The sequence below is a fragment of the Triticum aestivum genome, chromosome 6A (assembly GCF_018294505.1).
Source record: "Triticum aestivum cultivar Chinese Spring chromosome 6A, IWGSC CS RefSeq v2.1, whole genome shotgun sequence".
NCBI lineage: Eukaryota > Viridiplantae > Streptophyta > Magnoliopsida > Poales > Poaceae > Triticum > Triticum aestivum.
The window spans coordinates 7,175,693-7,188,007 of NC_057809.1; positions in this window are offsets into that span (position 1 = coordinate 7,175,693).

The window sequence follows — 12,315 nt, forward strand, 5'->3', positions numbered from 1 at the left end:
AGATCAGAAAGCATTGATACAGCAGAATGGACAGTCTATGGAACTAAACAAAGTTGTTTTTCAGCAGCACCACAAAATATTGTTATGAGACTATATATGGAAGCATTAAGAAAAATAACCATTCTATGGAGTCATCTGGCATAGCATGATACTTCACTATATATTCACCAAAACTAGTCAGCCAAGCGGTCAAATATTTCGCAAGTTAATCGGACAAAAACCAAATGATTCTTTTTCTCCGTGTTTTCTTACTTTTTTTGCTTTTCTTTTGATTCTTTTTGTTGTTTCATCGGATTTTCTTTTTTTATATAAATTCTGTTTTCTTTGGTTTTCTCTGTTTTTTCTTTTATTTCTTTTTTCTTCATTTTCTCGGTTTTCTTTGTTTCTTTCTTCTGTTTTCATTGATTTTCTTCAGTTCTCTATTTGCCTCTTTCTTTTTCACCGGGTTTTTTTGGATGCTTTCTTTTTTGCATGTCTTTCCTAATGATTTTCATCGGGTTTTTTTGGGTTTCAGAACCTTTTTGATTGACATTTTCTGTTTCTATGTGTCGTTTGTATCGTTTTTCTATGATTCTATGTATATTTTTCATGTCCCTGCGAAATATTTATTTTTATACAAGTTAAATTTTTTTTAAAAAAAATCATACAATTATTTTTATGCCTATATTTTTTATACATAAAACATTATACATGTTCACCATTTTCAATACATGATTAAAATTTATAAATATAATTATTAATATTTCTTTCATATACATGCCTCATGTCTATGGTTTTCATAACCATTATACATTCTCATATACATCTGACACATTTATTTCATAGACTTTCAAGAAAAATTCAAATATACGATTAAAACTTTTTTATAATGCCTCATATATTTTTATATTTTTTTTGAAATGTATGAACATTCGAAAAATTCACAAACATTGTTTTATGCCATCAAAAGAATTATATACATTTTGAACATTTATTTTATGTACCTTTAGCATTTTTCAAATATATGATTAACTTCACAGTAATGTGCGTACATTTTTTAAGAACATGAACAATTTTCAAATGCCACAACATTTTTCTAATATCCTATCAATATTTTTCATATAGATTTCAAACATTTATCTTATATATGTTTTATTTTTTAAAATATATGCTTATATTTTTATAATGTCATATATAAATTTTAAAATCATAAGTATTTTAAAAATGTCACAACATGTTTTTAATATTCTATCAACATTTTTTAAATTGAGACATCAATTGTTTTACATTATATTAAAAATATTAGAAATCTTTATTTATTTTTTTCTTATTTATTTAATTTTTAAATAAATGTATTTGCAATTTTTTTAGGAAATAGTAATAAACAAAAAGGAATAAAGGAACAAAGGAAAAAAAGGAAAAAAGGGAGAAAAAATGAACTTACCTTGTATATACCTGGGCCGGCCCATTAATTGGTGAACGCTGAGCCCCTGACGCGAACGGTTGCTGACACTCGCGTCGTGTGATGCATAGTCTATTTCTATTTTGAGAAAAGGCGATGTATAGTCGCAGCCTCTTATTTGGTCCATGCACAATTCTCGTCCATAAGTGTCGGTGTTTCATGGGCCCGTCGGGCCTGTATTCCTATGGGCTACCATGGATGTCAATCTTTGACTTCCTCTTTTCTTCTTCGATTTTTTTTATGTTAGAGTGCTCTAGCCTGCGACTAAGAGTCGATTTTCGTGTGCTCTAGCTAGGTTCAAATGGCTCTCGTCCTATCTTATTGTGCACTGACGCAGGGGATTTATGGACTCGCCTAGGGGCTATTCAGATCATTGACCGCCAGTGGACATGTCGGGGTCAGCAATTTTTGAGCATATTCTTTCACTTCCTAATGAGAAGCTTGTTATACATCCAAAGTTGACCTTCAAGCAGATCATTGTAGTCGGAGGTTGGTACGTGTGATGGTTCCAGAGACAAATCACTCATAATGAATATGTTCTGCCAGCTTGGAGATGGTCTCTATCGGTATTTTATCTATTGCTAGAAATCATTAACTACTTCTCATTAACTACTTGCCACATAAACAAAAAAAATTTGGAGTGCGCTATGTTACTAGCTAAGTTACTCCCACTATGACTAGCCTTAGGATGCATCATCACGATCACCTAGTGCCCCTGAAGTTAAGTGGACTAAACCAGACCCTCGTTTTTCTAAATTAAATGTAGATGTTGTTTTTTTCCAGATGAAGGTGTAGGAGTTGTGGCTAGTATTTTTGGCAGCTCAATTTAAATTCATCCCAGTTGCAACAGATGTGATCACCTCTCAAGCAATGGCTATATGCGAGATGGATTAGCCCTTGCCTATTCTTTTGAGTTCACTCGAGTGGAGACGAAATCAGACTCCTTAGAGGTTATTAACTACTACGATAGGCAAACAAGATGGTGGCATTCGGCTGCAGCAATCTTTGCACAGTGTGTAGGTATTAGTTCCATGATCGGGAAGGTCATTTTAAGCATTGTTATTGTTCTTGTAATCAAGCGGGTCATGTGCTAGCGAACTTTAATTATTGTAAGAAGTCTTCCTTTAGTTGATTGGATGAGCCACATGGTTCTGTGGTGAGTAATCTCGTAGACGATGTAAATGTGTTTTGATCTTAATGAAACTAGCCATGATGACCTTTTGTAAAAAGAAGAACAGACGATTTTCTCTCTCGGAACTAGGCAGACGGTAAACGATATCCACACATGCATCTCTCATCAAGTCTCGGTGACTGACCGGCGACTTCAGATTCTAAATCGCTGGTCGATGCACTGCAAGTTTCTGTCAGCTTGTTCTTCTTCTTTTGGCCAGTTCCTACCCAGTTACTAGCTACTTGGCCGAATGCAGTCCGCATACTAGTATTATTATTTCAAACGATATATACGAGTAGTATTTTTTCAATAGAATATACGGGGCTATGCAACATGAGAGGGGCGGCTTCGGGGCCGCCTCCGGGGATCGCCTGCGTTACCCTCTCCGGCGGGAGGAGGCGTGTGGGAGGCCGGTTCTAGGCGTTGGCTGATGAAGGCGCCGGGGACTCGGACGACGACGATGGCGACTCGGATGCGGGCCGGCGGGCGTGCCGTCTCCCACCCCTTCCGACGCGATTTGTGAAGCCCTTAGGATTGGGTACCCTGAGGACGAGGTGGCTATGCTCGTGGATCAGGCGATTCCTTCGGACGATCCGGCGAGGATAGGTCTGTGGGCGGAAGAAGAGATCGAGATCGTCCGGCGTATAGTTCATCGACGTACGGCGGCGACGGCGATCCGGCCTTGGAAGGGGCCTCTACCTAAGGTTAGTCTTCGGAAACTCACTTTGTCCGATTTCTTTACGGGAGATTCTTGGAAGGTTGTGAAGAGAAAGAAGAAACGGCGGCCATCGGCGGCGCAGGCGCTGGTGCCGGCGGTCGACCGACCTTGCGTGATCCGGGAGGCGCGGGTCGCGCGTTTGAAACGGCTGTTGGGCCCTGAGGGGCTGGCGGCGGTGGAGCAATGTGAGGGCGGGCCTTCGATTGGGCCGTCGGTCCAGCGCGAGTTGTTTGAGTGTGGGCCGGGACTAGCTAGGTATGAGGCCCAAGCAAAACCGGTTGCTACTACAGGTGACGACGTACTTGCATGCACGAGCGAGTCTTCGCGTCGTGAACCTCAGCCGCCGCCTAGGGTTCGTCGCTGCGTCGTCCCTGGCTTCCCCTCGTGCTCGTCGGGCCGAGCGGCACGCATCCCCCCCTTGCGGCGAGCATCGTGGGCCGCGGAGGGGCTAGACCGCCGGGGCCTAAACCGGTGGCGCCCGGGGCTGTGGCTGCGGCGCCTCGGCCACCTTCCCAGCAACAGCCTCTGCCTCGATCGGGGGCCACACCGCAGCTGACCCAGCAGCCTCGTGCGGGGGGAACTTCGCCGGCACCGGCTCCGACGCGAGCCCCGCCGCTGCATGTAGTTGCACAGCCGCAACCAAGCCGGGTGTAGCCGGTGCATGGGGCTGCCGCGGGGCCTCCTGCCACGGCTTGTCCTAGGCCGCCGGCGCGCCGTGGTGGCGGCGGCGATGGCGCTGGGCATCGTTACCCGACCTTTCGTGGTTGAGATTATGCTGATCGCGGGCCACCCCGGGGTCAATGGGGGGATGACGGCTATGGCGCGTACAGCGAAGGTCAACATCGCGACTTGTCATCTTCGGGCGGAGGGCATGGTTATGCCTGGCAGAGCGATGGGACTGCGGAGCGTCCGTTTCTCGGCCCTCCGGGAGGTTTTGTTGAGGGGGCATCCGGCCCGGACTACAAACAGAGAGGTGGCTACAGAGGATCTCAGAATGGCCGCGGTGGCAAGAACCGCTACCATCAGCCTCTGGCGCCTGCCACTACCGTAACCGACGCCGCTGAGCCAATGGTATCTTCAGAGGTGGATGTTGCGCAGACGCCCGCGTTGTCTGGCCAGGTCTTGGCTGCGGTGTCGGACTTGGCTACGACAACGGTGCTCATGAACGAGCCGACGGTAGCGGGTGCTGTTGGAGCTTCTGACAGGTCGGGTGGTGAGAAAGCTAGCAAATGGTCCCGTAAGAAAGAGAAGATGCTTTGCTATCGCTGTGGTGAGCAGGGGCACTTCATTGCTGAGTGTACTGCTGAACTTTGTGACACTTGTTCCAACCGGTGCATGCTACGGGGGAGTGCCCGCTTCTGCGTGAACCCATGTCGGGTGTTATAATTTATGGTGTGTGCTGCGCTGAGTTGATGTTTTTCGGATCTCCTATTGCTATGGAGATCCCTGATGTGCCTCAGAGTGCGACCACGGGGGTAGTGAAAGTTACCAAGGGTGACTTAACTGATACACAGATCATGCACAGGCTGAATGAGTTAGCTCCAAGTAACCATCAGTGGGAACTTGTCAGACTCGAGGATAATATGTACAAGGTTGACTTTCCCTCGACTGAGGACTTGGAGCGGCTTCTGAGTTTTGGGTTGTGCAGAGTTCCCGGCACTGAGTGCATCCTCGAGTTTCATGAGTGGAAGAAGGTTGAGCCAAAGGGTAAACCACTCACTCAGGTTTGGCTTCGATTCTCGGGGGCACCTTCAAAGCCGTTGAATGATGTTCGAGTTGCAGCTAGCTTGGGGATGCTGGTTGGGAAAACCTAGAGGGTGGATATGGCCTTTACCCGAGCTAACAGGCTGGCCAGATTGCTTGTTAGCATCCTCGATATTGAGTATGTGTCATATGTGGTTAAGTGGACTCACAGAGGCATGATTTATAACCTCGAGATTGAGTTCGAGGACACAGAGATTTTCTCTGAGGCTTTGACAGTGAATGATGTTGACATGCTGGATAAGGATGATGGCTCGGGTAACAAGGAGGTGCGAGAGCATGACCGTGGGCATGAGGCATCTAACATCCCGCGTTCCGACATGACGGCATCCGGGAAAGGGACTTCACCCTCCACGACTGCACCCATGAGCACGTTGAGATTTGATTCGTTCGAGCCTGCATCTGCTCCTCCTAGATTGTGGAGTGACTGGGTGGAGCGTGATGATGTGTTTTGAGTGATGGCTTCCTCCCCTAGATTTTGCTGATGCTGATGTACCTGCGGATGAGGAGTTTGTTGCTGTGTTACCCTTAGTGGAGAGTGCACCGACAACACCGGCAGCGATTGATCTGAGCGCCCAGCTGTGCATTGTTGGTGGGGATGATCTTGGGCAAGCGGCCCTATGATCTACCACTCTGAGTGGCGCTACTTCGCTGGCGAGGAGCCCGGCGAGGACTGGGTGCCGAGGAGGCCGTGCTGCGGCCAGCAGTGCGGTCGGACCGGGAGGGGGCGCGGGCAGGAGGCCTTCGCCCCTACCTTTCCTATGGCGCACCCGGCGACGGTGGCCGGACAGGGTGGGGGCGCGGGCAGGAGGCCTCCGCCCCTGCCTCTCATTCGACGCGCTCGGCTTCGGCGGCAGGACCGGAAGGGGGACGTGGGCAGGAGGCCTTCGTCCCTGCTTCTCCCTTGGCGCACTTGGCCGCGGCCGTGTCCACGGCGTCTGGTTTGCCTTGGGTGGCGTGTCCGATGGTGGCCATGCCTCACTACATCAGTGGGGCCAGGTCGGGAGGGGGCGCGGGCAGGTGGCCTCCGCCCCTACCTCTCCCTTGGCGCCGACGGTTGTTGGGGCTCCTGTGGCATCCCCGGGATCCGGTCACTGGCCGATGCCGCGGGAGGCTTCCACGACTCTCGGGGGGTTTCTCGGCTGCTCCAGTTCAGTCGAACTCTGTTGGGGGTTGGGCAGGAGGCCCCACCCCAAACGGGCCCATGCGGGAGAAGATCATTGCTTTTGGAGGGATCCCGGATCCTGTTTCTGAAGGACGACGAATAAGCAGTCGTCTCCAGGATCAGCCGGATGTTGATGACATGTAGCTAAGGTGCGCTATGCGGGCGGCCAAGCTTCGTGACATTGAGGTCACTATTGGTATGTCAGTCAATATGTCAAATTTGATTCTACATTTTTCCAATGATGAGATTGTTCACAATGCAAATCAGTTAGGGGTTTCACTAGGTAGTAATGGTAGTGAAATCACTAGATCAGTTAATGATATCCTCAATCTCGAAGCGGAGCGCGCTTTGGAAATGATTCGTAACTTAGCAGCTGTTAAACCCATGAACGATTCCGACATAGATGCATTGCGAGTAAGGGTTCTTGATAGTTTTTGTGCGGATCTTGCCCCTTCACTTCCTAAGACAGAGGAGGATGAGGATTTCAGTTCCCCTAGGGACTCGATCCATGTAGATGTTCCAAAGGTTAGGTCTACGGAGACTGGTTGTGAGGACTGACTGGCGGATCAAAATAAGCCTAAGCGGAAGTGGAAATGGAAGGTTTATCCAGTTTCGGTTGTGTGTAGAAGTGTTAGGATCCGTACCTCTAAAAAAATTGATGATGAAATATGAAAGGAATTTTTTGGAATAGCAGAGATCTTAAAGACTTGGCTAAAATAATGTTTCTAGCCGATGTGTCTATTGAACACAAGCTGGATTTTATCGCCCTTTACGAAACTGGAAGGGACAACTTCACCCCCCCCCCCCCCCCAAGTTCCTTAGCACTATCCGGGGGTGTCGACTTCGACTGGCATTGCCTACCTCCAAGAGGAAGGTCCTGTGGGATCCTACTGTTGGGTTTCGTAGTAATTTCAAAAAAATTCCTACGCACACGCAAGATCATGTGATGCATAGCAACGAGAGGGGAGAGTGTTGTCTACGTACCCAACGCAGACCGACTGCGGAAGCGCTGACACAACGTAGAGGAAGTAGTCGTACGTCTGCACGATCCAACCGATCAAGCACCGAAGCTACGGCACCTCCGAGTTCGAGCACACGTTCAGCTCGATGACGATCCCCGGACTCCGATCCAGCAAAGTGTCGGGGAAGAGTTCCGTCAGCACGACGGTGTGGTGACGATCTTGATGTACTACAGCAGCAGGGCTTCGCCTAAACTCCGCTACAGTATTATCGAGGACTATGGTGGCTGGGGGCACCGCACACGGCTAAGGAATAGATCACGTGGATAAACTTGTGTATTCTAGGGTGCCTCTACCTCAGTATATAAAGGACCAAAGGGGGAAGGCTGGCCGGCCACAAGGGGCGCGCCAGCAGAGTCCTACTCCCTCCGGGAGTAGGATTCCCCCCCCCCCCAATCCTAGTTGGAATAGGATTCCTCGGGAGGGAAAGAGAGAGAGGGGGCCGGCCACCTCTCCTAGTCCTAATAGGACTAGGGGAAGGGGGGAGGTGCACGGCCACCTTGGGCTGCCCCTTTCTCCTTTCCACTAAGGCCCATCAAGGCCCATATGGTTCCCGGGGGGTTCCGGTAACCTCCCGGTACTCCGGTAAAATCCCGATTTCACCCGGAACACTTCCGATGTCCAAACATAGGCTTCCAATATATCAATCTTTACGTCTCGACCATTTCGAGACTCCTCGTCATCATCGTGCCACATCCGGGACTCCGAACAACCTTCGGTACATCAAAATGCATAAACTCATAATATAACTGTCATCGTAACCTTAAGCGTGCGGACCCTGCGGGTTCGAGAACAATGTAGACATGACCGAGACACGTCTCCGGTCAATAACCAATAGCGGGACCTGGATGCCCATATTGGTTCCTACATATTCTACGAAGATCTTTACCGGTCAGACCGCATAACAACATACGTTGTTCCCTTTGTCATCGGTATGTTACTTGCCCGAGATTCGATCGTCGGTATCCAATACCTAGTTCAATCTCGTTACCGGCAAGTCTCTTTACTCGTTCTGTAATACATCATCTCACAACTAACATCTTAGTTACAATGCTTGCAAGGCTTATGTGATGTGTATTACCGACAGGGCCTAGAGATACCTCTCCGACAATCGGAGTGACAAATCCTAATCTCGAAATACGCCAACCCAACATCTACCTTTGGAGACACCTGTAATGCTCCTTTATAATCACCCAGTTACGTTGTGACGTTTGGTAGCACCCAAAGTGTTCCTTCGGCAAACGGGAGTTGCATAATCTCATAGTTATAGGAACATGTATAAGTCATGAAGAAAGCAATAGCAACCTACTAAACGATCGGGTGCTAAGCTAATGGAATGGGTCATGTCAATCAGATCATGCAACTAATGATGTGACCTCGTTAATCAAATAACAACTCATTGTTCATGGTTAGGAAACATAACCATCTTTGATTAACGAGCTAGTCTAGTAGAGGCATACTAGTGACACTTTGTTTGCCTATGTATTCACACATGTATTATGTTTCCGATTAATACAATTCTTGCATGAATAATAAACATTTATCATGATTATAAGGAAATAAATAATAACTTTATTATTGCCTCTAGGGAATATTTCCTTCAGTCTCCCACTTGCACTAGAGTCAATAATCTAGATTACACTGTAATGATTCTAACACCCATGGAGCCTTGGTGCTGATCATGTTTTGCTCGTGGAAGAGGCTTAGTCAATGGGTCTGCAACATTCAGATCCGTATGTATCTTGCAAATCTCTATGTCTCCCACCTGGACTAGATCCCGGATGGAGTTGAAGCGTCTCTTGATGTGCTTGGTTCTCTTGTGAAATCTGGATTCTTTTGCCAAGGCAATTGCACCAGTATTGTCACAAAAGATTTTCATTGGACCCGATGCACTAGGTATGACACCTAGATCGGATATGAACTCCTTCATCCAGACTCCTTCGTTCGCTGCTTCCGAAGCAGCTATGTACTTCGCTTCACATGTAGATCCCGCTACGACGCTTTGTTTAGAACTGCACCAACTGACAGCTCCACCGTTTAATGTAAACACGTATCCGGTCTGCGATTTAGAATCGTCCGGATCAGTGTCAAAGCTTGCATCAACGTAACCTTTTATGTTGAGCTCTTTGCCACCTCCATATACGAGAAACATATCCTTAGTCCTTTTCAGGTATTTCAGGATGTTCTTGACCGCTGTCCAGTGGTCCACTCCTGGATTACTTTGGTACCTCCCTGCTAAACTTATAGCAAGGCACACATCAGGTCTGGTACACAGCATTGCATACATGATAGAGCCTATGGCTAAAGCATAGGGAACATCTTTCATTTTCTCTCTATCTTCTGCAGTGGTCGGGCATTGAGTCTGACTCAACTTCACACCTTGTAACACAGGCAAGAACCTTTTCTTTGCTTGATCCATTTTGAACTTCTTCAAAATCTTGTCAAGGTATGTGCTTTGTGAAAGTCCAATTAAGCGTCTTGATCTATCTCTATAGATTTTTTTGCCTAATATGTAAGCAGCTTCACCGAGGTCTTTCATTGAAAAACTCTTATTCAAGTATCGTTTTATGCTATCCAGAAATTCTATATCATTTCCAATCAGTAATATGTCATCCACATATAATATCAGAAATGCTACAGAGCTCCCACTCACTTTCTTGTAAATACAGGCTTCTCTGAAAGTCTGTATAAAACCAAATGCTTTGATCACACTATCAAAGTGTTTATTCCAACTCCGAGAGGCTTGCACCAGTCCATAAATGGATCGCTGGAGTTTGCACACTTTGTTAGCTCCCTTTGGATCGACAAAACCTTCCGGTTGCATCATATACAACTCTTCTTCCAGAAATCCATTCAGGAATGCAGTTTTGACATCCATCTGCCAAATTTCATAATCATAAAATGCGGCTATTGCTAACATGATTCGGACAGACTTAAGCATCGCTACAGGTGAGAAAGTCTCATCGTAGTCAACCCCTTGAACTTGTCGAAAACCTTTCGCAACAAGTCGAGCTTTGTAGACACACTGGTGGAAAAACAGGCTTCCGTCCAGCCCCATAAGTCGCGAAGCTGTAGGAACCGCGACTAATGGGACCTTTAGTCGCGGTTCTGGAGGTGAACCGCGACCAAAGGCCTGGGCCCAGGGCGCTCGGTGGCCAGCTGGCGCACGTGAGGGTCTTTAGTCGCGGTTGGCCAGGACAACCGCGACTAAAGGCCTTCGGGCACCTTTAGTCACGGTTTGCCAGGCCAACCGCAACTAAAGCCCCTCCCCTATATATACCCATCCAGCAGCCAACACTTAGCCATTTGGAGCCATTCTCTTCACAAGTGGGTGTAGGTTTGTATTTTTAGAATTTTGAAATGAATTAGTTTTATTTTTCTGAATTTTTTGATATATTATTTGTATTTTTAACATTTTGAATTGAATTAGTTTTATTTTTCTTAATTTTTTGATATATTATTTGTATTTTTAGAATTTTGAATTGAATTAGTTTTTTTTCTGAATTTTTTGATATAATATTTGTGTTTTTAACATATTGAATTGAATTAGTTATATTTTTCTGAATTTTTTGATATATTATTTGTATTTTAAAGATTTTCAAAAAGAAAAAGTATTTGGAAAATACCTTTAGTCGCGGTTGGCCTGCCCAACCGCGACTAAAGGTGGTTGCGCGCGGGAACGAAAAACCCGCCAAAAAAGTCCTTTAGTCGCGGGTCGCCTCCCCAACCGCGACTAAAGGTTACCCTTTAGTCGCGGGTCGCCTCCCCAACCGCGACTAAAGGGGGGGGGGCTATAAATACAACCGCCCAACCCGTCGCCTCCATTTCTCTGCTCGTTCTCTGCCGCGCCGAAGGCCTGCCGCCCTCGCCCTCGACGCCGCCCGCCGTCGACCTCGCCCTCGACGCCGCCCGCCGTCGCCCGCGCCCTCGACGCTGCCCGCCGTCGCCCGCCGCCCCCTCTCGCCCACGTACGGCGCCCGTCGCCCCCTTTCGCCCTAGTACGCCGCCCGCCGGCCTCCCTCGCCCACCGCGCCGCCTCGCTGCCCTCAACGCCGGCGGCCGGCCTCGCCGCCCTCAACGCCGCCCCCCAATCCATCCTCGGGCCGCCGGCCTCGCCGCCCTCAACTGCTCTACAGAGCGATGATCGAGAGAGAGAGAGAGAGAGAGCAGAGAGAGAGAGAGAGCAGAGAGCAGAGAGAGAGAGAGAGAGAGCAGAGAGAGAGAGAGAGAGAGGGAGAGAATATATGAAACTCCTTCAAAATTAAAATAAAGCACAAAAGAAATAAAACAATACAAATTAAACAGAAAACAGGTTTGGGGGGGGGCTAAAACCCTAAACCTGTGGCGGCCTTTAGTCGCGGTTGGCCAGAAGAACCGCGACTAAAGGTCCTCCGCCCCGACGGCCGCCTGGCGCCCACGTGGACGGGCCGTTAGTCGCGGTTCTTAAGCAGCCGCGACTAAAGGTGGGGGGCTTTAGTCGCGCTTTTTTGGTCGCGGTTGCGCAACCGCGACTAATGGCAGTTGCGAACCGCGACCAAAGGCCTTTTTTCCACCAGTGACAGTAACATTACCATCAGCAACAGTCTTCTTCTTGAACATCCATTTATTCTCAATTGCTTGCCGATCATTGGGCAAGTCAACCAAAGTCCATACTTTGTTCTCATACATGGATCCCATCTCAGATTTCATGGCTTCAAGCCACTTTGCGGAATCTGGGCTCACCATCGCTTCTTCATAGTTCGTAGGTTCATCATGATCTAGTAGCATGACTTCCAGAACAGGATTACCGTACCACTCTGGTGCGAATCTTACTCTGGTTGATCTACGAGGTTCAATAGTATCTTGATCTAAAGTTTCATGATCATTATCATTAGCTTCCTCACTAACTGGTGTATGTGTCACTGAAACAGTTTTATGTGATGTACTACTTTCCAGTAAGGGAGCAGGTACAGTTACCTCGTCAAGTTCTACTTTCCTCCCACTCACTTCTTTCGAGAGAAACTCCTTCTCTAGAAAGGATCCATTCTTAGCAACGAATGT